The sequence below is a fragment of the Cricetulus griseus genome, chromosome 10 (genome assembly GCF_003668045.3).
Source record: "Cricetulus griseus strain 17A/GY chromosome 10, alternate assembly CriGri-PICRH-1.0, whole genome shotgun sequence".
In the NCBI taxonomy this organism is placed as follows: domain Eukaryota; kingdom Metazoa; phylum Chordata; class Mammalia; order Rodentia; family Cricetidae; genus Cricetulus; species Cricetulus griseus.
This window is the reverse complement of record NC_048603.1, coordinates 4,750,059-4,775,528: the sequence shown is the minus strand read 5'-3', so window position 1 is coordinate 4,775,528 and position 25,470 is coordinate 4,750,059. Positions and strand designations below refer to the sequence as shown.

The window sequence follows — 25,470 nt, the reverse complement described above, 5'->3', positions numbered from 1 at the left end:
AATCAGGAACAAACTGCAAACCATTGAATAGGAAGATGTGAAAATTAAATGAAGACTGATTTTATTGGTAGGATCCTGGAGGAAAAATATGGCCTGAATGTGAAAGTTAAATTAAGCAGCATCTTGACTTCAGTTAACAGCAAGGCAGTCCTGTGAAACACTTGGCTTTGACATATGACATGAAATGGTTAGGTAAAGCAGGTGGAGAAAGTATTCAAACTCTTCAGAACACTTTTGCAATTTTTTGTGTAAACTTAACATTTTCCAATAAGATAGTCATGAGAAAAATAACATGGTGATTTAGGAGGGAGTTTGGCAGTTTCGTATCCTTACTAGGTTTACAGTTAAATAAATTTATATCCATGGGAAGATATTACTGAATTATTCTTCATATAGAGGTACAAATGGGAAGGTGCATTATTCCTTGGGAGGCAGAGGTTTTTGACCTAAGACAAAGATGGCAAAGGCAGTCGGACCATCACTGTGCACAAAAACACTTGCAAGCAAGAACTTGAGACTTGTCGATTCTCAGAGGAGCCACTCAGAATAGCTAGAGGAAGACTGAGATTTGTACAGTTGATAGGGAAATTAACGCAGGAACAATTATCAGCCTCTCAGAATGAGACGCCTCACAGTAGCACGTCACAGACCTTGGAAATAGCAGCATTGGATCAGAATATAACAGTGGTTTTCAATTGAAACTTGCTTTAAAAACCATTTCTCATTTGTGTCTATTCACCACAGGTTTTGTTATATGGTTAGAAACATAATGTATAACTGTCCCAGGGAGTATGCTCACCTAGCTAGGAACATTTATTCTAAATGTAGATGATGAACAACATGATCAAGTCGTATTTCCAAATGACTGGATTTTTTTCTAAATAAGTCCATGAGTTCTTTAACGACTTCTTATGTGAATTATTCTACAAGATAAATGGGTTGTCAGCCCCCCTGTAGTGGTAATTAGGAGCTGATATGTCAGACTGTAGATTTTTACTTTGAGGGTAAAAGTTGGGGAGTTTCTAGATTATATAATACTGAGCCCCCCAATTCCAATCTGGGAGTGTTATACAGGAAACACAAGTTAGCTTCTGGGAGTGCTGGTTAACACCAAGCACCGTGTTAGGTTCATCTGGGGAAACGTAGTATAGTTCTTCCACCAAGATTCTAGTGCAGCCAGCAAAAAACCACCACTTATGTTCCACTGGCCACTGGCTCCTCTGTAAAGGACAATACTGCGATGACATCTTGTCAGTTCTGGGTGTCTACTAATTATCAGTCGAAGCCACACCAAAGCAAATGGGAGAACAAAACATTATTTAACAACAAAGAAGTTGAGTTACCCAGGAAACTGCATAGAGAAGTCCTTGAAATATCTCAATAGGTTAGACCCCTATTTATTCATTTATGTACTTATGCTTGCATCATATTAAAATGGCACTCTACTCCAACCCCAGATGTAGATCTCTCTAGTCAATGAGCATGGCTAAGGCCATGGGATCTCTGCAGGATAAACAGCCCTAAAGGGGATGACACTGAAATATTTTCAAGGGTTGTTCTCATTAGCATGGTATTATATAGATACTTTATCAAAAAGATAAGTTGAATTTTGCGTAAAGTTTTAGAACAGCATTCTAAGGGTGTTCGCAAAAAAATAGGTTCTCAATAAAGATTTGTTTTAAGGCAAGAAATCAAGGAGTTCTAGCCAATTTATACTAGCATGTACAAGAATGGTGGTAGCCCATTCTAGCACTAGAATTGCTATTCTATCTTCTTTAAGGACCTGGATTATCTTCATAAAGCAATTTGAAGGTCATTTGCTTGTGCTTCAGGTGTGTTGGGTTGCTCAGGTCTTGCTGTAGGATAGCTGGGTAATGGTGAAGCCATGTTGCCTTTTCTGTTATTGGCTGCCTTCTTACACTGCTGTTTGGACATCAAGATTTGGAATGGTTTTAGGTCTAGGTGTTGAGTCCTGCATTTGTCTTCGATGGACGGATGTTTTGTTCCTTGGTTTCTCTTTTCTCTTTGGTCTTCTGGCCTAAATATCCAAGTGTTCTGGAGAATAGTGTGTCTTCGTGGTCAGTAGGTTGTCCCCTCTGGGTTTTGGGGGGCATCTGGGAGTCCCTAGATCTGGCTTGGCCTTTGCTAAGTCTGAAGTCCTCTTCTGAAATTGTAGACCAGGAGAGGGGAAGAAGACTGGGATCTCCACATCTGGTCTGAGCTCCGGGTCTCTAGAATCTGCCTGGTGTCTAGTAGAGCTGATGGCACTAGTGTCCCTAGATCTGTACTGTAAGATTGAATCTTCGAAAGTTGTAGACCCGAGGTTCCTATATACAGGCTGGCCTCTGGGTTCCTAGGAGCTGCCTGGCCTCATGTGATATTGGCAGGGCTGTGAGCACAGGGAGGAGGTGCAGTCTGGTGTTGCTGGGTGGGCTTTAAGGAGTGTTAGCTGACAATGGGCACAGTGCATCGCCTGGGGTGCCTTGATCCTGCCAGGTCTCCAGTAATTCCAAAGACTTCTCCCAAAGGTGAGGATATGGTGTCCAAGTGTGGGGGTGCAGCCTGCAGTTGTTGGTCAGGCTTAAAGGTGTTTAGCGGGCAGTGGACAGAGTCTTCCTGGGTTCCTAGAACTACTGTAGCCTCTTATACAGGTCCTGGGGGCTTTAAGCCCTAGTGCTAGAATTGCTATTTTAAAACAATTCTCTCTTCAACCAGTAACAATCTCTGTATTATTCCCAGGAAGTCGTGTACCTCATTTTAACAATCTTCATGGTTACTTAATCTTAATCATTGGATCAGACACTTGGCTACTGCTTGCTGTTGGTTTGCCGTCATAAACACGCCATGTCAATGCAGTGTGGCAGGCTCCTACCTCTCCAGGGCTTATTAAAGTGCAAGAAACTCAGGAGCCCTTACAGATTGCAAAACAACAAAATGAACATGATTAAAATTTTGGGAAAAAAATTCAGATTGTGGGTTGTAAGTGGCAAACTTTTGTTATTGTTGCTTGAATACTTTCACTTATTAGGCACTAAATAATTACCTTTTATGTTTACTGTGCCGAGAACGCTCTGTCAAAATTATACCTGTTCTCGAGAATCCTCTAACTTAAGGTTAAGAGATATTTATGCTTTAGTTCATGTAACAACTAAAACTTTTTAAAATAGTGAAATATAGAAAACAAAGAAATTGGAAGTCATTTTTCCCAGTGCAGTAGAAACCAGGGTCCTAAGGGGAACAATACCACTTTTTGACTATTGGATCACAATGCCTCCTCGTACACACTACTCCATATTTGACCTGCAATGGTGGCCATTTTGATCAACACATTTATACTTGACTTTATAAGTCAAGTATAAGAAAAAATGTGTATAAATTGAATCATTTATTTAAAATAAATCATTAAGTACCCTGAAATGTCAGAGGCAGGTGAATATCTATGAGTTCCACTCTACCCTAATCTACATTAGCAATCTCCACACCAGCCAAGGGACACAGTTAGACCCTGTCTCAATTCTTTCATTCTTTTTGTGTTTTTTGGTTTTTTTTTTTTTTTTTTGATAAATGAATTTAGTTTAGGTGCTGAGACCTTCCCAGCCATGGACAAAGCCTCTGGATTAATTCACACATAGACATACACATACTACTACTACTACTACTACTAATAATAATAATAATGTTAAGAGCTTGCCATATAAACCAGACAATCACTAAGTTCCTAGTGTTAAAGTAATGTAGAACGCAGTAAACTTTTACTATATGAGTGACTGACACCCTCATTAAAAAATGAGAGAATAGTAGATTAGTAAAATACACAGAATGATAGGTAAATTGGATAGACACAACATCTAATAAGAAAACTACTAGGTAGGGCAGATGCACATAAAAATGCAAATAGAGCAATAAACAAATAAAATTCTATTTTAATACAAATTTTAAAGTTATGAAAAAATAAAAATTTGATCTATAGTGGCTCTCTAACTAGAAGAATCTAAAGAGAGGGAAAAAATTTCTATAATAGCTATAAAGTCTTGAATTAATTAATATCTCATTTCTATGACAAAACACAACAAAAGCAACCGAGGAGAGAAGGGTTTATTTGGGCTCATGGTTCACAGGAATATAGACATCAAGGTGGGAAAGGCATGGGGTGCCTGGTTAAATTGTTAATTGTATTCAGGAAACAGAATAGTGAATCCTTCTACTAAACTGGCTTCTTCTTTTTCTCTCTTTTTTTATACAATATAGAGCCACAGGCCATGGTATGATACATACGCAAGTTATATCTAGACATTCAGAAGCATGGGCCTTAAGTTCTTCAAATCCAGTCACATTCACAATGAAGAGGAGCCACTGCAAGTTTAATGACCATATAGGACAGTATTATTCTGGTTGTAATTCTTGGTAAATTTTTTATTGGAAGAAAATATTTCAAAGAGGTGTAATGGCTATTATTCAAGGAAATGTAAACAATAGCCACATAAGCCATTTATTCAATAAATTAATAAACAGAAATATTTTATATTTTGTTTTTAAATTTAAATTAGTTTACCCAATATGTAAAAATAATTCTATTATCAAGGTGTCCTGTTACATGTTAACATTCTTTAAACCTTACATGAGATTATAAATATCTAAAATCTGGTTATGAGCTACATATTACATTATAAATTGCCTAATTATGATGTTAGTTTTGTGTAATCTTCTTCAGCCTGTCTCATATTGGATACTTAGTGATTCAGTTATCTTAGTACCTGAGATTAAAAGGAATTGTTACCTTTCTACCATTACGTCCACAATTTCTAGTTAATTATTGTTTTAAGCTCTCAATGTAATTTGGGGTAATAATATGCACCATACATCTCTGCCTAATAAAGCATATAACTTTAAATAGACAGTTTTGTCTATTTTGCAGTTGTAGATAGATCTGCAATTATCTAACTAAAAATTTTCAACTTTAAATTATGAAAACTGGGGCACATTCAATAGATGTCAGCAAGACCATTCCATGTTAACATGATCTGAATGATTGTGTCATTTGGTTTAAAAGAATAGCAACCTTTCAGTTTCATGAATTCAATGTAATACTATTTTCACATCAAAGTCTACCTTCTTGAACCTTAAAATTGTGACATTATTACAAGTCTTATATTATTAATGGACTTTGCTATAAAAATACAAATTTTGTTTCAAATAGCAAGTGGTATAAAAATAGATGGTGCATAATGAGGCCTGCTTTTCTTATTGACTCCATCTATAAATCCTAGCAAGAATGAGTGGATGAGAAATTTGAGAACTCTAAAAATATATGGTAACAGCAAGAAGGAAGACAGAGACTAAAAGTTCAAGTCCCCTCTAGTTGAAGCTTATAGAACTCAAGACTTCTATAAAATCAGGAGTGTACACTGTGTACAATTAAAAGAGATTCAAGGGAATTTCTGCTTCTTATAGACCAGGGAAGACAAGAGACATTACAGCTTGTATATATCTTCCTCTTTGCTTCCTCCTAGTTAAGGGGTTCGCATATGAAATGCCTCACACAGTCTCATATATTGTGATAAATCTTTCCACCAAAAGCTGCCCTATCCCTACTGCCACATGGGCAGTCTCCGCCAGCCTCCTGAGTTCTGTCTGCTGAGTTGGGGCACCAATTAATGCATAGAGACTTATATTAGGTACAAATGTTGATTGGTCAATGACTAGGATTCTCATCTGTTAGCTCAGCCTTAATTATCATAAATCTATATATTTTATAAGGCTTATCTTATTGGACACCTTCCATTGGGGTCCTCATCCTGGGGATCACATGGTGACTCTGGAGGAAGAGAGAGCCCACTTCCTTCTTCCTTGTTTATGTATGAGTCTCCCTACTATGTCATTTCCTGCCTGGATCATCACTTCTTTACTACAGTTCCCAGAATCCTCTTTGACTCCTAGTCCTGTCTAACTTGCTGCCTCATTGGCCAAAAATTACTTTATTCAACAATCAATAAGATGAACATATACAGAAGTACATTCCACATCAGTCATATGTTCATATGCCTAATTCCCCAATGGTGGCGGTATTTGAGAAACTTAAGAGAACCATGGAAGATAGACACTTACTAGTTAACTTGAGCAACTTGGGTGGAACTTGGGATTTTACAGGCCCCACTTCCTGTTTGCTCTCTTGTTCCTGAATATGTGTGGCCTTTACTTTTTTATTTTACTTTTTTGTGTGTTGCCGTGTCTTAGGGTAATGATGCATTCCATCCCTCTGGGAATGTAAATCAAAATAAGCACCCACTTCAGTTGCTTTTCCCAGAGTGTTTTATCACTCTATGTCCAGGTAATAATATAGTATCAGTGTTAGGAAAAGCATGAGGTGATTGCCTAAAATTCTAACAGGGAGTGGCCCTTTTTGTTGGACCATGGATCTGTGGTACATTGACGATGAAAGAAATCCCTGTGCATTTCTGTCTCCAGCTTCATTTCTACTCTGGAGTAACTAAAGGAGAGGGACAGGGAAAGACATTTCAAATTTTAAGCTAAAATAGACTGCCAACTAAAACGCATTCAACACAAAAGTGTTGACAGCAGAAAATTAATAATAGGATACAGGAACAGTGTTGTGTGTTGCCATAAACAAATAATTAAAAGTTAAGAGTTAACAGAAGGTATGGGAAATTACAATATGACCAAGATAGATGTAGCAAGTTGGACTTATGAAATCTCAATTGCATATAGCCTACAACAATCATCTGAGACATCAATGGCATATGAATGTTTGTTACCACAGTTCTAGGTCAGAACCTTGACTCTAGGGATTCTAACAGATAAGGCTTTTCCATCCACCATCTAAATAATCCAGACATAAATGTGAAAGGGAGTGAATCAATAAAGGGATTCGTTCAGTACAGTCATACTCTGGAATAGGAGAGTGACTTGAATTCATGGCCCCATGTTAAGAACATTGGCAAGGGCTCCAGGATGATGAGTTAAGAACAGAACCAGAGTCCAAAGAAATATACAGGATAAAGCATCTTCAAAGCTGAGGTGTTGTTGACTTTTATGTGTGCTCTGGTTCTGAGGTGCCTGCCTACTCTAGAAAAGCTGTAAACCCATGCTTAGACGCTATCATGAAAGGTTTTTTTCCACTCAAAAGGGTAGCCTCATTTCCTCTCATGGAGCTATTGACAGTACTGTTCAGTTAGCTGCTAGGGAACTCTTAGAAATGTTTGCTCTTTCTCTGCTATCTTTAACCTGAGAACAAATGGGAAAAACTTTGGAAGATTTAGGGCCAATCAACCTGCTGGTTCCAATTTGGGAGCAGGTCCAGCTTAAAGCATGTATGTGCACAAGTGAGAAGGAAATTTATTCAAGGTTTTAGTTGGCAAAGGAGAAAATTACCAGCCCAAATGAAAAATTAGCACCTCTAGCAAAATGAGCCATTAAGCTTCTCCTTCTGCCTGGCTCCATGACTATCAGACAAAGCAGGCCTCAGAGGAAAGAGGATGACCATTCCAGCAGAGGAATATTAAACATGATTAAAATGATCATTTTCCTCAGAGTATTTAACAGTTTAAGTATGTATAGTAACCAACACATGTTTTAAGTTGTTATGAAGCAAGATGACTAAAACTGTAAAGAACTTTAGAAAATATCACAATTATAAATTTGAAATAAAGGACTTTTTAATAACCAACATAGCCAGAAAGCAATTATCAAAAACAGAAAAAAACTGAGCCAATCAAAACCACCAGGTAATGGAACAAAATGGAATTTATGAATATGATAAAAATATGAAAATTATACCTGTTTCAAGTACACATACTCAAAAAGAGAGAAAGTAAATGTTCATCACATCTGATAATAAAGACAACTGCCATGGGCATATGATGTATAAAAATGCAAAGGCTGCTTTATCTTCTCATGGGATATTTAAAAAAATCAATAATGAAAAATAGAAATCAATTAAGCAAACATTGAAACATCATTGCTTCATTAAGGAAGCTAGGATGTATCTTAAACTGAAGTAAAATGGAAAACTAACAAACATTTAACATATGGTTACTTCAACATGTACTGAAAAATGTCAGAACATTAAGCATGAAATATATTTAGATGAGAAAAATTTCAAATGAACAACATGAGTGTTTGCCTCAATAAACTAGGTAAAGAAATACAAAACATTGAAGGATACAAAGTAACATAAATTGGTTCACTTAAAATACACACACATACACACACACACACACACACACACACACACACACACGCACACGCACACGCACACGCACGCACGCGCACGCGCACGCGCACGCGCACGCGCACGCACACGCGCACGCACACGCACACAGAAAGACAGAGACAGAGACTCGGAGAGAGAGACAGATACAGAGACACTGATAATAATGAAGTTGATTTTGTCTTTTTATAAAATTATTTCTTTTAGTTTTTGAGAATATAATACAGTGGCATGAATTTGTGAATACAATATAATTACACAGAGAGATAGACTGAAAGACACAATAACAGAGAATTTGATTTAGTTTCTTTTACAAAATTAATTCTTTTAGTTAGGAGAATGTAAGTACATGACTAATTTCCCCCCTTTCTTCCTTCCAATTCCCCATATATCATCCTCCTTGTTCTCCTTCAAATTCATGGCCTATTATTTTTCTTAATTGTTGTTACGTGTGTGTGTGTGTGTGTGTGTGTGTGTGTGTGTCTAAATGTGTAAGTACAACTTGCTCAGCCTGGACAGTGTTACTTGCATGTTTTCAGGGTGACCATTTGGTAGTGGGGTGTTCTTCCCTGGGGAAGATTACTTCTCCCTTTTTTCTGCATTCCTTAGTTGCCTGTAGTTCTTGTGTGGGGCTGAGGACTCAGGAGCTTTCCTCATCTACATTAACATATCTTTTTGCTGTTGTTCCGCTCATGTTTATGTAGTCATGCTGGTAAGACTTCCTTGGCATAGCTTCTGACATTCCTGAGAGATGCATGCTCTCTCTTCCTCTGCTCTCCTTCATAGACTTCATAGAACAGACAGCTTTTTAGCCACGCTGACCACAGCACTATTAGGACCAAAGGAAGAACTAACTATCTGGGAAGTATAGATCTTCAAATTAAGGATAGGCAGTGAACACTACAGACAGCTGTCGGATAACCTTGTACATTCGGTAACTAAAAGACAGTACGTGCTCCAAAGTAACAAACTACCAAACATCATTTAAAAACAAATAAGTAACTGAAATTGTCATCTATTCATTAGTAAAATATAATTTATAACTAGAATACTTCAGAAAGAAGCAATCTTTGGGAATAAATGATTTACTGTATGTTCACTTTTTTTTTTTTCTGTTACCATTGGAATAAAAATGTCAGTTGCAATGCAAGGGAGAAAAAAGTCTGTTTGCAGGACAGTTCAAGTGAACACTCCGTCACCAGGCACCAGGAGCCAGAGATCAGCTGGTATGTATACTCAGAAAGCAGGGAGGAGTCAATGCTTCCAGCTGCTCACATCCCTTTCTCCATTTGTACAGCAGAGGATCCCAGCCAGGGAGTCCTGCCACTCACAGTGTGAGGATTTTTCCACTTAAGTGAATTAAATCAAGATAATCACACACAGGCGTGTCTAGAGGACCTTGTCCTTGAGTCTACACTCTGTTAAACTGCTAGTTACACTAAACTGCTGGTTCACTGTATCAAACATGAAGAGAGCAGCATGGTTTCAAAATAATGAATATACATCTCTCAGCCATGCAGAGAGTAAAACTGGAAATAGATTATGCAAGAACAACTATATATATAAAAAGCCTTTATAGAAATAGATGTAGAAACCCTCTAAATAGTAAGCGTGTTTTCACATGAATTCAGTTTCGTGTCTGTTCATCATTATCTCCAGTGACAAAGTTGTAATAGTTCTAATGACACTAGGCTCAGGAAATAATCATTATCAATTCTCCATCAATTATCACAGGTTGCAATCAAGATACATATGCCTCACTCTCTTGATGTCTTCAATGGTAAAAATACAGATTACGATAGGACAATAATCAGACATTACATATTTAAATGCCACAAACTCATATATGCTACAAATTAAATCTGCTGTAAATTACCGTTGAGCTCTATTTTGCTGAAAATATTCAAACTGTATGAAGCATATATATCATTAACTGGAATTTTTAATAAGAGTTTCTCACTATTCTACATTAGTCTATATGTTCCCACATTTAATATATCAAATGTAAAATGTGCGATAGTACAAACTTATTCAATTTCTGTCACTTATGCAGATGAATATCATAAGGAAAAGGAAAATATTGTTCATGAAGACTAAAAACCCTGTTTTCAAGTTTAATGTTGCAAACTCCACTCATCAAATTTCCCACAGGTGTTTCAACATTATACAGATTTCCAGCACATTTCTCTCTTGTGGAGTAATAGTATCATGATGATTATTATAATGTCTTGCAAAGATGATGCTTATAATTTGGCAAATATACATACAAGTTTTAAGGGAAATTTGATGAACACAGTACTCTTACAGATGCTTAAAAGTAAAAGGATGAGGTTTTACAAAGTTAGTTAATCTGAGAAGCTTGCACCAGTGGTAAGAAAGGTTAAAAATAATAATAATAATTTCTTCACTTTCATTCATTGATTACACCATTTTAGAAAAATATGATGAGAAGGCAAAAGCTATTTGAAATTTGACTGTGTAGCAATGAACTCCCAAGGATTTTTAAATTTAATTTTAAGATAGCCTACGTTAGATTATTTCATTCTTGTTTGCAAAAATTGGCTGAAAATAGATGAAAATGGAGGAAACTTTCCCTGTGCCTAATTTAAAAATAATTATGGGGGATCTTCTTTACCATATCATTGCTGCACAAAGGAATGATGAATTTCATGAATCATCGCTGAGCAAAATCATTTCTAGGCATCTGGCAAAAGAGAACCCAATGCCTTCTGAGTTCATAGTTTATTTTCTGAAATTACCAAGCCTGAAAATCTGGGTCTGTTCCCCTGTTTATACATGGTGGGAGTAGATCAGAGACATCCATTAATTAGTTTCTGATCTGTGCGCAAGTATCATGGTTTTTCCTAGGCATACAACACACAGACACACACACACACACACACACACACACACACACACACACACACACACAAATAAATAAATACCATGATCATGATTCTAACACTCATAAATTAGAGTTCTGCATCCCTCCTTTAATTCTAGTTCAGGCATTATATGTTCAATTGCCTAGAAATTAATTTATTTAAAATATTATTCTATTTATTAATTTATTCAGGATAGCTAAAAGGTACTAAAATTATAATAAGAATTATTTCAGCTGAGAGAATTGTCAAAGATATTTATTTAGTAATAAGGCCCAAATTGCATCATTTAAAAATATACATATTAGTTAAAACCATTTTTGTTACTAGGATAGTTTATTTTTCCACACATATGAACTGTATTATATTCTGAATTACATTCTATAATCAATAGTCATCCTTAGTTTAGCAAATACTTAAATTATTTATAAATACATATTGAGTTTGGTTATAGTCAATACATTTTAAACATTAGAGGTATTTGATTTTTCATTCAGCTAGTTTCGAAGACATTACATACTTGTTGGTAGCATACTTCTTTCATGTTTAAAAATAATATTTTAGTTTATTTTTAGTTTTTCAATGATAGTTTATCCTAATGAGTTCAGATTGATTTGTCCTTTAGCATTTGATATACTTAAAATTTTATTATATTATTCTAACTTAGTTTTCATAATTTATCAGGAGTTCAATTTACACTGGAACTATGAACAATGTATTATAAATCATTTTATTTTACCAATTACTCCTTGATCCTTGTTCTACGGCTGGGATGCATTGACTACTGTATTTCACAATGACAATTTACCATCTGCAATTCCAACCTCATTAATCTTTCTTTGAAATCACTAACATTATTTTCTCAGTCATTTCATTTCAATGGTATGTATATGTAATCTTAAAAGGATATTTTATTATCTTTTTTGACTTTTGTAATGTGTACATTTGTGTGTGTGTGTGTGTGTGTGTGTGTGTGTGTCTTTGGTATGTGTGGGCGTGCCTGAGCCACGGGAATATGTGTAGCTATCAGAGGGTAGCTTACGATTGTCTCCCTCTCGTGTGTTCAGACACGGAATTCTGATCACCCAGCTTGAGTTGAAAGAAATTCTATCCCCTGAACCATTCCTTCAGCTCTAAAAATGATATTTTACTGGGAGATACAATATCACAGGAAACACCCTGATGTTCTGGCTCTTAAAATCTTTCTATCCCCTCCTCTGTAACTAGAGTGTTTGGTAGAGGTATCCATTGAGACTGGGTTCCACAAGATTGCATTCTAATGGGTTGTGGTTTTCCATAGCAGTGTCAGTCTGATGCAAAGAGAAATTTTCTTGATGATGGGTGAAGAATGCATTTATCTCTGGGTATAAAGACAATTGTTATTAGGGATATACTTCCCCCGGAAACAGGACACCATCTGATTTTCCAGTGCCAGTCAGCCCTGAAAACATAACAAGCAGAATCCCAAAGACTAAACATTTTATATTTAGGAATTTATATTTATATTTATATTTATATATTATAAATATATTTAGGAATATATTTATATTTAGGAATATATATATTTAGGAATATATATTATATTTAGGAATATATATAATATATAATTATAAAATTTACATATACATATAGGCATGGAATAACAACTAGTAAAAACAGAGGCTGTGAATTGGAAAGAAAACAGCGAGATATATGGAAATATTGGGAGGGAAGAAAGAGAATAAAAAAACATAATTAAAGTATAAACTCATGTTTTAAAATGATGAAAAACAGAAATATTGCAATTCCTTATAAGACTAAGCATCTCTTTATATACCATCTATATAGCCATATATCAATCTTTCTATATGTCATCCATCATTGTTCTAACTATGCACACACACACACACACACACACACACACACACACACACACACACACACACACTCTCACACACACACACTCTCACACACACACATCTGTAAATACACAGATATGTGTAGATACTCCCTTTAAATTGAAACCTTTGGTCCTGGGATGAGGAAATGGGATTCTGAGAAAACTAAGGACATTTCAAGCCTCAGGAAACTTGGAAAATTCCAAGATTAATAAGATCCAGCCCCACCCCACTCAAAGACCATCAAAATTGTAAATAATTTGCCATAGTGCTTCAGGGACACAGCTTTTGTGAGTTGTCACCCATGCTATGAGGGGGTCTTTCTGTGTCAAACCTGCCTTTAAGTCTCCTATATTTCTTTCTTTCTTTCTTTCTTTCTTTCTTTCTTTCTTTCTTTCTTTTTGGAGATTCTTTTTATTTGAATTAGAAACAAGATTGTTTTACATGACAATCCCAGTGCCCTTGTCCCTCCCATCCTCCCCTCCCACCCCCACCCCCAACTGAAACCCTATCACATATCCTTTCTGCTCCCCCTGGATGGTGAGGCCTTCCCTAGGGTGTCATCAGAGTCTAACGTATCCTTTGGGATAGGGCCTAGGCTCACCCCCTTGTGTCTTGGCTCAGGGAGTATTCCTCTATGTGGAATGGGCTCCCAAAGTCCACACCTATGCTAGGGATAAATACTGAACAGGAGGTCTCATAGATTTCCAAGGTCTCACAGGAACCCATGTTCCTGGGGTCTGGACAAGTCCCATTCTGGTATCCCAGCTATCAGTCTGGGGAGCAAGAGTTCCCAGATGTTCAAGTCAGCTTTCTGTGGGTTTCATCAGCCTGGTCTGGACCCCTTTGCTCTTCACTTGTCCTTCTCTGTATCTGGATTCCAGTTCAGTTCAGTGATTAGCTGTGGGTTTCTGCTTCTACTTCCACCAGCTGCTGGATGAGGGCTATCGGGTGGCATATAAGTCAGTCATCAATCTCATTATCAGGGGAGGGCATTTAAGGTAGCCTCTCCTCTGTTGCTTAGATTGTTAGCTGGTGTCATCTTTATAGATCTCCAGACATTTCCCTAGTGCCTGATTTCTCTTTAAACCTAAAATGTCTCCCTCTATTATGGTATCTCCTTTCTTGTTTTCTTCTATTCTTCCCCTGACTCAACCTTTCCAACATCCTTAGCCATCAGAGAAATGCAAACAAAACAACTCTGAGATACCATCTTACTCCTCTCAGAATGGCCAAAATCAAAAACACCAATGACAGTTTATGCTGGAGAGGATGTGGAGAAAGGGGAACACTCCTCCACTGCTGGTGGGAGTGCCAACTTGTACAGCCACTTTAAAAATCAGTATCCAACTCCTCAAGAAAATGGGAATGAGTCTACCACAAGATCCAGCAATTCCACTCTTAGGCATATACCCAAAAGAAGCACATTCATACAACAAGGACATCTGTTCAAACATGTTCATAGCAGCACTATTTGTAATAGCCAGAAAATGGAAACAGCCTAGATGCCTCTCAACTAAAGAATGGATAGTGAAAATGTGGTACATTTACACTACTCAGCAGGAAAAAAAACAAAAACAAAAAACAATGGATTCTTGAAATTTGCAGGAAAATGGATGGAACTAGAAGAAACTATTGTGATTGAGGTAACCCAATCACAAAAAGACAAACGTGGTATGTACTCACTCATATGTGGATTTTAGACATAGTGTAAAGGATTACCAGACTACAAGCCACACTGCCAGAAAAGCTAGTAAACAAGGAGGACCCTAAGAGAGACATACATGGTCCCCTGGAGAAGGGGAAAGGGTCAAGATCCCCTGAGCAAATTGGGAGCACGGGAAGAGGGGGGAGGGAGCCAGGAGAATGAGAAGGGGAGAAGAGGAGGGATGCAGAGTCACCTATATTTCTGTATGCATTACCTTGCATGTTCCCTTTAAAATTAAAGTCATAGAGCCAGGATAGTCTTAGGTATATTTGTCTCTTTGATCTCTCGTTACTGCCTATTGAAGCCAGTAGTCATTTGTTTGCCTTTCAGTAGATAAAGCCACACAATAGGTTTCAAGTAGCTCTTGTTGGTGCCAAAAACTTGTGCCAAGTACACACTGACAATATTCATTCGTGTAATCCATCCAAGAATATTGAATATATTTTAAATACGATAATTTAACTATCTCAAGGCTGTGTAAAAATATTTCCTACTTGAAAGTTGATTAAAGACTGGCTTAGCTCTTGGAAAAGTTGAAATACTAGATGTAAAATAAGTAATAACATTTTGAAATAAAACAATAAGTGATCCGGGCACTGGTGGCACACGCCTTTAATCCCAGCACTTGAGAGGCAGAGGCAGGCGGATCTCTGTGAGTTCGAGGCCAGCCTGGTCTTCAGAGCGAGTGCCAGGATAGGCTCCAAAGCTACACAGAGAAACCCTGTCTGGGGAAAAAAAAAAACCCAATGAGTGTTAACTACACAAAACATGTTCTACTGAAGACCAAAGAATTTGATGAGTAGAAAGGGTGAGAATAGATGCATAAAGAAGACTCTGCTAACAATGTCATCTTCTCAAACAAGACAACCTCCAGCTTCAAGACAGACCTCACTAGGAACTTCAAGAGAGTATACATAGGAACAAAGAGGACCTTCTGAGAACTCAATCTGAGGACGGAGGCTTTGCATGCAGTTTCTATTGTCTATCAGGAGTGTCCCCTAATTTCCCTTACTCGAGTTAATCCTGCACGTGCATTCATAAACAGAATCACCTCCAACAAAGTAACCAATATAAAATATCTAGATGATGAGTAGAAAGATTTAGCATATAGCCATTGACCTGTATGTGGCTGCCATATAAAGACACATTTATATTATTTTCAAGGGAAACATCCATTTGGCCATTGCAAATTCATTCGTTCAATGACTGGCATAAATGCTAATAGGGGCTTGGGCCCCCTTTACACTCATCATCTGCTTTTCATCCCTGCACATTTATGGAACTCGGTGAATAATGGAAAGGAATCATGGGAACCATGGTTTCAGCACCATTACACCATATCTTGCCTTATTTAGTTAAATTCTCCTTCCAGATACCAATCTCCCTGGCCATAAAAGATACAGACTCAACGTCCTTTATTACCCCTCCATGGCAGCCCTCGGGAGAAGAAATCCTTAGCTTACTACACCAAGATGCCCCCATAATGAGCAGCAGCTTTGTCCAGGGACTGAAGGTTGTTCCTGCTGCATCAAATCTTCTGTCAGCTTTCTTCACAGACACCAACTAAAAGCCCCACGATGGCGTTTTTAAAGCAGTAAAGTGCTCCGTCAATGATTAGCGCAACCATGATTGTCCCCAGGGGAGATGTCCCTCTGAACTAGAAAGCAGACTGAATTGGTCCATTAACGTTCATTCGAGAAGGAGGTGTTTTTGTCACTTCGTATAAACAGCATGGCAGGATTGGAAGGGAATTCAAAGTTTCAGATAGTAAATGCAAAAAGCTAACCACTGCACAGTCATCTTAGCGACTACATAGTAAATAAAACAACAGGACTGAATAGAACAGCATATATCTCAGATAGCAGTACAAGTCCTCCCTTATGCGGGTATTATGAGGCATCTCCATATGCAAAGATACTGGCAATATTTTCTTCCTCCTGTGTTCACAGGTTTATCAAAAGCCCAAATAGTCATGCAAGGTCGTGCCTTGCGGGTATGATTAAGGGTGTGGGAGACACCAGAGAACTGTGTTGTTGTTTTCAAAATCACATGGTAGTGTCATTTGAATACTACTTTTTGATTAGAAAATATCATTTAAAACTTATTTACTTCAGACATAAAAATATCTTCATCAGTACTATCATGAAAGAAGTTGCATTTGGAAGTAGGTCCTTTGTGTGTGAAATGGAAAGCCTTCCTTACAATTCTCCCTCTATTTTGGTTTCCAAAATTCAGAGAGGAAACAGAGAATTGTTTTTTGTTTTGTTTTTTTCAGGTTACTAAATAAAGTATATTTTCTTGATCATATTAAAAAATAAAGATATTTTTTATTTTAAAATTTGTAGAGATGCTTTCTGGCTATGGAAGCATGACTTCAATTGGCCTGGAGTTTTTATTTAACTTTCCAGTCTTAAATTATCCTGTCTAAGATTATTGTATAAATCTAACCATAACTCACAAGTTGTATTGGTTAGTGTGATCTGGAGAGAGAAACTGGGATGTAGATATAGATATATAAGATGAGATGTAGAGATAAATTACACAAATGCCATAGATAATAATGGCACATATAGAGATATAAATACAAATTACACAGTTACAGTTTTGAAGACATAAATAATAGAGACACAGAAACATATACACATATATTGAGGAAGGTTCACTAGAGTCATTGGCTGGTTTGATTATGAAGAGAGACTCAGATGATAAATTTTCTATATGCTAGAGACAGAGGGAATCCCATCTGAATGGCTCCAGGTTACAGCTCAAAGCCTTAAGACTAAGGAAAATGTTGGCTAAGTAATTCTTTATCAATGATCTGAGAAAATGGCCCATCTGTAAAAGTAAATGAATGTCCCTGGAAGACTGATATTTTTTCATGTCACTTGATTTATCTATCTATCTATCTATCTATCTATCTATCTATTTATCTATCTATTTATTCATTCATTTATTTTTTGGCCTGGACCCTCAACCACTGGATGCTAATGTCCTACACTGATATAGACAAATCTCTGTAAGAATTCTAACTCAGTGGCAGTCTACCTTGTAAGTACCCTGTATCACAATATCTGGAAATAATACTTGCTCTAGTTTGCTTCTCTGTTGCTTTATCCAACTCCGACTGCCTTGGTTACCATTCTATTGCCATAAGAAAGCGCCATGACCAAGACAACTTATAAAAATAAACATCTAACAGGGAGCTTGCTTTCAGTTTCAGAGGGCTAGTTGGTCAACATATACCAGGAGCACAGATGTAGGCAAGTAGCCATTGTGCTAAGTGGCTACATCTTAATCTGGATTCAGCTAGCAGACAGAATGAGACTAGGATTTTGAGGCAGGGGCATTTAGAACGCCAATGACACACCTCCAACAAGTCCAGGGTTACCCCAATAAGGTAAAATAAGTTAGTACATAGGGTTAGGGGTTGCAGGAGATGTTGGGATGTCTAACTATTCGTTATTCTCTTTGCTCCCTCTCCACTTTTCCCTACATCTCACCTACCTTTACTCTGCTTTGCTGTCAGAATCTAGTCTGCAGTTTCTTTCTACTACATATTCTTTCTCTGACTGACTGTACAATATGGCTGTTGTGGCCCGGCCTGTCTCAGCACCAAGCCACGGTAGCCATGTGGTTCAGCCTGAGTGGGGGAGTATGGACTTGAAAGATCCCAGCAACCCAACACAGACCAAAGACCAAACACAGGCATCTTGTCATCTTTAGAGAGCTCTCAGTTCCATGTTGTAAAACTAGAGTCTCTTGTTTATTTAGCATCTTCTTGGCTGTTTCTTAACCATGCTTCCATGGCCACGAGGAGGCCATTTCTCTCTTCCTGACCCCTCTCTGCTCCATGGCTCCTAACCCTCTGTCCTCCCTTGTAACTTACACACCTAACCTCCTGCCCAGGTGCAGGCCTATTCAAATGCTTAGTCCTGTAGAGACGCAAACTAGGAGGCATTCTACACTGAGGCCATGCTATACAATAACCGACCTGCTCGCATTAGCAATACAATAGTGGGCCAGACATTCCATAATGGAACTATTTCAGTCCTGGACATATGGCAAAAGACTATGGAATCAAACCTACAAAGCTGCAATACAAATGAACTCTTTCCTTCTTATAAATTATTTCATGAAGTTTGTCCCAGTGACAAGGCACTAAGGGAACATGGTAGTGTTAGATATATCTCTTCAGCATGCTGATGTCAGTAATTTTGGGTAAGTACCCTTCAGTGAGGTTATTAATTATATGGTGTTTCTAGCGTTTTGACAACCTTCTATTTTTCTGTAATGACTTCACTATCTTATCCCCACCAATAACATTCAAGTTTTCTACTTTCTCCATGTTCTCCTGCATTTTTTAAATGATAGCAAGCAATATGACCAGTATGAGCCAATATACCATAGCCTTTTGGTTCCCATTTACCTGAATAATAGCAATATCAACAACAGGGATATATACCTACTGGCCAGCCATATGCTTTTGTTCTGTGTTGTGTTGATGGAAAATCTGTTCAAATTCTTAAAACTCATTTTTGAATTATTCTTATGTATCTTGGATAACAGTCATCTGTCAGACAAATGGTTTGAACTCATTTTATTTCGCTCTGTATATGATCTTTTAACCCCATTGATTGTTTCCTTGGTGGTGAAGCAACTTTGAGGCTGGTGTATCCTTACTTGTCTAATATGTTCCCCTGTACTTTGGTCTTGTACCAATGAAACTATTGACTCGATGAATGAGAAGAATCATTCCTGTTTTCCTTCAGGAACTTTATAGTTTAGGATCGTGTGGTTTCAAGCCATTTTATGTTGGTTTTCTGTATGAAACGGGGTCAAACTTCATTCTTTGGCAAGTGAATATCCAGTTTCAAAACATTATTTCCAAGAAACTCTTTTATCCCTACTGTGCATTCCTGGCACCACTATTAAAAAATCAGATCACCTAATTTGCCTGTATTTACTACTGAGGTCTGTAGTCCTATTGAGCTTCTCTAGAGCCATCATTTCAAGCCAGATCACACTGCTTCAGTTATTACCAGTTCGGGTAGAAAATTAAGAAATGCAGCAGTTTAAGCCTGTTCAGTCTGATGATCACTATGGCTATTCTTTGTTTTAAAGGGAAGGCAAAGACGAGAAAATTGTTAAAACTTTTTATTTTTGGAATTTTTGAAGTTTTACTCAGATCAGTTTATAGATATGCTGCATTTGCTTTATGGAAAGTATCTATATTTAAAATGTGAGGTACGATTAGATTTTCACATAGATATTTTTGAGTGTGTGTGTGTGTGTGTGTGTGTGTGTGTGTGTGTGTGTGTGTTGGGATTGTATTCTGGAAAGAAAAAAAGAATACAGGGAAGACAAAAGGGTAGAGGAGAGGAAAGAGGGAAAGAAATAAAGAAAATGAAGGAGGTAAAAAGGAGAAGTAAATACAATAAATGTTTTTATTAATGGCAGACACTCATGCTGGTGATGATGATTGTGACGTTATCACAAATGTATGATCACATCTAAATTGTCTATATTGTAATGACCAATCTCGTTTACATCAAAAATAATTAAAGATTTCCTTAAAACTAAAAGTTTGGGGCCATAAAGATGGTTCGATGGCTGAGTGCACACTGTTCTTGCAGAGGACATAAATTCTAATGTGAGCATCCACATTAGGCAGCAGCTTACAACTGTTGAAATATGCTGTTCCAGGTGATCATAGGCTAGACTAACTCTTCCTCAGGCACCTGTACAGCACACATAGTGTGTGCACGTGGGCACACACACCAACACACACACACACACACACACACACACACACACACACACACACACACACACACAAACACACACAGAAATATTGAAGTCCATGAGCTCCCCCTTGTTCAGGTCAGCTGTTTCTGTGGCTCTCTCCACCTGGTCTTGACCCCTTTGCTTATCACTCCTCCCTCTCTGCAACTGGATTCAAGGTGTTCAGCTCAGTATTTAGCTGTAGGTGTCTGCTTCTGCTTCCATCAGCTACTGCATGAAGGCTCTAAGATGGCATATAAGATAGTCATCAATCTCATTATTAGACAAGGGCATTTAAAGTAGCCTCTCTACTGTTGCTTAAATTGTCAGCTGGGGGACCCCAGACTGATAGCTGGGAAACCAGCATAGGACTCATCCAGACCCCCTGAATGTGTCAGTTTGGAGGTCTGGGCAATCAATGGGGCCTCTGGTAGTGGATCAGTATTTATCCCTAGTATAGGAATGAACTTTGGGGGTCCACTCCACATAGAAGGACACGCTCTCAGCCTAGACACATGGGGGAGGGTCTAGGCTCTGCTTCAAATGATATGACTTCGAAGATCCCCCATGGAAGGTATCACCCTCCCTGAGTAGCAGAAAGGGGATGGGGTAGCCGGTTGGTGGGGGGCAGGGGAGGAGAGGAGAGAGAGGGATTGATGTTCCATGGGATTGACATGTAAAACAAGCTTGTTTCTAATTTAAATAAAAAAGAAAAGAATTTTAAAAAGAGAAATATTGAAACGATCTTTAAAAATAAATCAATAAAGCCCAGCAATGGATCATCTGCTTAGCGAATGGAAAACTGTAGATTCAAGTGCTATTACTACACCTCAAAAATACATAAGGTAAAGGTTATTAAAACTCTTCCACAGTCAGTTTCAGTGAAATACAATCTATTGTTGCCATAAATTTCAATGAATCTTCCAGTTTGTTTTGTGAAAGCTTTTGCTTGGCATTGAGAAGAAACTCAACTACTGATAATTTTCCATTAGTCATAAAATTTGAAATAATTTTTAAATGGAAGATTGGGTGATTTAAAAAGATGCACATTCATACAATAAGGACATCTGTTCAACTCTGTTCGTGGCAGCTTTATTTGTAATAGCCAGAACCTGGAAGCAGCCTAGATGTCCCTCAACTGAAGAATGGATAGAGAAAATGTGGTACATTTACACAATGGAGTACTACTCAGAAGAAAAAAAAAAAAACAATGGAGTCTTGAAATTCACAGGCAAATAGATGGCACTAGAAGAAACCATTCTGAGTGCAGTAACCTAGTCACAAAAAGACAAACATGGTATGTACTCACTCTATATGAATTTTATGCATAAAGCAAGGGATTGCCAGCCTATAATCCTACCACCAGAGAGTCTGGGAAACAGGGAGGACCTTAATATAGAGATATGCATGTTACCCAGGAGAAGGAAATCTGACAGGATCTCCTGAGCAAATTGGGAGCATGTGGGGAGGGGAGAGGGAGATGGGAGTGAGGGGGAGAAGGGGGAAGAGGAGGTCATGGGGGAGCAGGAAGGTTGAGTCAGGGGAAGTATAGAGGAGAGCAAGATAAGAGATATCTTAATAGAGGGAGCCATTATAGGTTTAAAGAGAAATCTGGCACTAGAGAGATTTCCAGAGACCTACAAGGATGACACCAACTGGCAATCTAAGCAATAGTGGAGAGGCTGCCTTAAATACCCTTCCTTGATAATGAGATTGATGACTACCTTATATGCCATCCTAGAGCCTTCATCCAGTGGTTGATGGAAGCAGAAGCAGAGAAGCTAAACATTGAACTGAGCTCCTGAAACCCAGTTGCAGAGAGGGACAAGTGATGAGCAATGGGGACATGACCGTGCTGGTGAAACTCACAGAAACAGCTGGCCTGAACAAGGGGGAGCTCAGGAACCCCAGACTGATGGCTGAGAGGCCAGCATGGGACTGATCCAGACCCCTTGAACATGGGTGTCAGTGAGGAGGCCTCGGTAATCTATGGGGCCTTGGGTAGTAGACCAGTATTTATCCCTGACTCACAAATGGACTTTGGGAGCTCACTCCACACAGAAAGATGCTCTCTCAGTCTGGACACATGGGGTAGGGCATAGTCCCTACCTGGGATGATATGACAGACTTTTGAGAACCCCATGGAGGGCCTCGCCCTCCCTGGGGATCAGAGTGGGGATTGGGTGAAGGCTTAGGAGGGATTGGTGGGGACAGGGGAGGAGGGGAGGAATAGGGAGCTAGGACTGACATGTGAAGCAAGCTTGAGACTAATTTAAAATAAATAAATAAATAAAACAAACAAGCCCGGCGTTGGTGGCGCACGCCTTTAATCCCAACACTAGGGAGGCAGAGGCAGGCAGATCTCTGTGGGCTCCAGGCCAGCCTGGTCTCCAGAGCGAGTTCCAGGATAGCCTCTAAAGCTACACAGAGAAACCCTGTCTCTAAAAACCAAAAATAAATAAATAAATAAATAAATAAATAAATAAATAAAACAAAAAGAAGAGTGGGTCATTCATAGACTATACTGTGATGGACTTCTTGGCAACAAAGGGTTCTACATACAATGTCCATTTTAACTCTTTTGTTTGATTGATTTTTTTTAAAGACAGATAGTGGCACAGTGGTTAGGGATATACAAGGAATAGTACCGTATGAAAATGAAAAATAATATTTTTTGTCTATGAAAAATACACACAGAGACATGCATGCATGCACATAGTATTCATTGTAAAGGATAAAGCAACATTATAGGATCGAAGAAGAATTTCTACTTACAAAACAAAATGAGGGATTCCATAAAGCTGGTGGACTTGAGACATTCCATTGGCCAACCATGCTCTAATCTGTGAAGAAAACTTGTGATTACTTACTGCACCATCCACAACACAAGATGTAAGATTGCTTGCCACTAATAAACTCTATAAACCATTTATCACAAGCTCCACTAAGAATACAGACTACATTCTGTACAAGCTTGGTACAGCAAGTTTCTCACTAGCCTTGGGACCCCTGTGTCATTGTATTAATACGAAATGAGACATCGAGCATTTTCATATTGCCTCTGTTGCATTAGAACAAGATAATACCCAATAGTTAATACCTCTGGACAGAAACCAATATACCACAACCTTTAAAGTATGACAATATTAAGGACCCACAGCCTATTGTACCCCAAGTATCTCACAGATTTTTATTATTTATGTGTTTCTCTAATTGTATAGAAATACTACTGACAAGTTCATGGCAAAATGAAAAAAATCTAGTATCATAAGGTCAGCAGGACATCAAGCTTTCATTTTCATGAAACAATTTCACCACAGTTAAATTTCAGCATACTTTAAAAATTTTTTTTTCTAATATTCAGTATAGCACATGGGCTGTATTCTTAAGTCTCGTGATGATTTGCTTGTCAAAAAATGAAACACTTAGCATATCTTCCTAAGTTTTTTTCTTGCCTCCTTCCTTCCTTTCTTCCTTTCTTCCTTTCTTCCTTCCTTCCTTCCTTCCTTCCTTCCTTCCTTCCTTCCTTCCTTCTCCCTTCTCTCCTTGTCTGACTCTATTCTTCCTTTGACATTCTCTCATTCTTCCTCCATATTCCATTTTAATAAATTCAGTATCTCTATATATGAAACCCATATATATGAAACCCATTGATTCTAGTGCATGTACACCATTGTAGAGTTCAATTCACACATAGGAAACAGCAATTGTACTCTGTAATTCCAGCATTGGTCTGACCTTTCTGTAGCACTATTCCCAAGAGAGAAATAGACGTCCAGCTGGCAAAAGCAAACACATGATTTTCAGTATACACTACTAATTTTGAGCAATTACTATGATTAATGCTTTTAAAACAAAATTGTGAGGTTTCCCCAATGACTGGATCTGAAATATTTATCTTGTAATAATGCTGTGGTATTGTATTAATAGTAAGAGGAACAAGAAAACTAAAGGAGCATAGAAAGCCAAACCATAAGAACACCAAATTTGAAATTTATTACCCCTCTACAGCAAAATTTACTATCTTGAAATGTAGAAAGGCTATTTGAGAATTTATATTTATACATGGTTTCCTGGGGCTTAATTTCTATTTTCATTGTTTAAAACTGTGTGAAAGGAAAAATCTGTATTGCATTGTAAAAGTGTGTATTTATACAGCTAGAATAGTGTCATTATAATACATCTGTGATAATTGCAGACATTAAAGAGTGGGGGGCTGCTTTTTCTGTGATGTATTTTCCATTAATGAAAGTCAAGAGAGTTGAACTTAAATATAAGTTTTAGTCCTTTGAAAATTAATTAAATATTCTAAATCGTGGACTTCAAATGCAAATTCCTGCATTTGTGTGAAGAATTTCCAAAAGTGTGAATTGCTTTAGGAATTTGAGGACAAATTTTCAGAACATCAAATATGTAAAAGCAAACAAACAAACAAAGAAAAACAATCTGTCTAGAAATACAAGCAAGGTTCCCATGGAAGATATTCTCATTTACTCTATCATATGGACCATAGTTTTGCTTGATAATTTAAGGAGAAAAGTTTATCTGGGCCAAATCACTTTATGGAAAATTACCCGGAAGTTTAAAAATATTTTTTGACCAAATAAATGCTCTTGTTGGTGATACCCCTTGATGTATGTTTCTTGAAAACCAAACTATTAGCGAAAAATGGTAGCATCTGCTGGCTAGCCCAGCACTTGAAAGGCTGAGACAAGAAGATACTGATTTATGTCTTGGACTTTTATTATATATTTATTAATGCCAAAATGCCAATAGTAATATTTTAAAGTGTTTTTTGTTTTATATAAGGTTTGAAATCAGAAGATAAGGTGTGAATAAGATAAATACCTCTTACAGGGTTGTGAAAGAAGAATAATACCTTTTTGCAGTCTTGACTACTTCACACTCTGATTTTTATCAAAGAATACCTTAAGTCTCAGGTAGAATTCCACCAGAGAAAAGGAAGCATTGGACAAAGTGACCATCTCTAGCACA

At 37.7% G+C, this 25,470-nt stretch overlaps 1 long non-coding RNA gene across 1 annotated transcript in view; it reads right to left on the bottom strand.

Moving 5' to 3' along the window:
• LOC118238677 overlaps nt 1-25,470 on the bottom strand; it is a 71,718-nt gene that overhangs the window by 33,513 nt on the left and 12,735 nt on the right. The window contains exon 2 of the long non-coding RNA XR_004771328.1: nt 23,251-23,318. This is a non-coding gene — a long non-coding RNA (uncharacterized LOC118238677). The remainder of the gene's footprint in view (nt 1-23,250; nt 23,319-25,470) is intronic.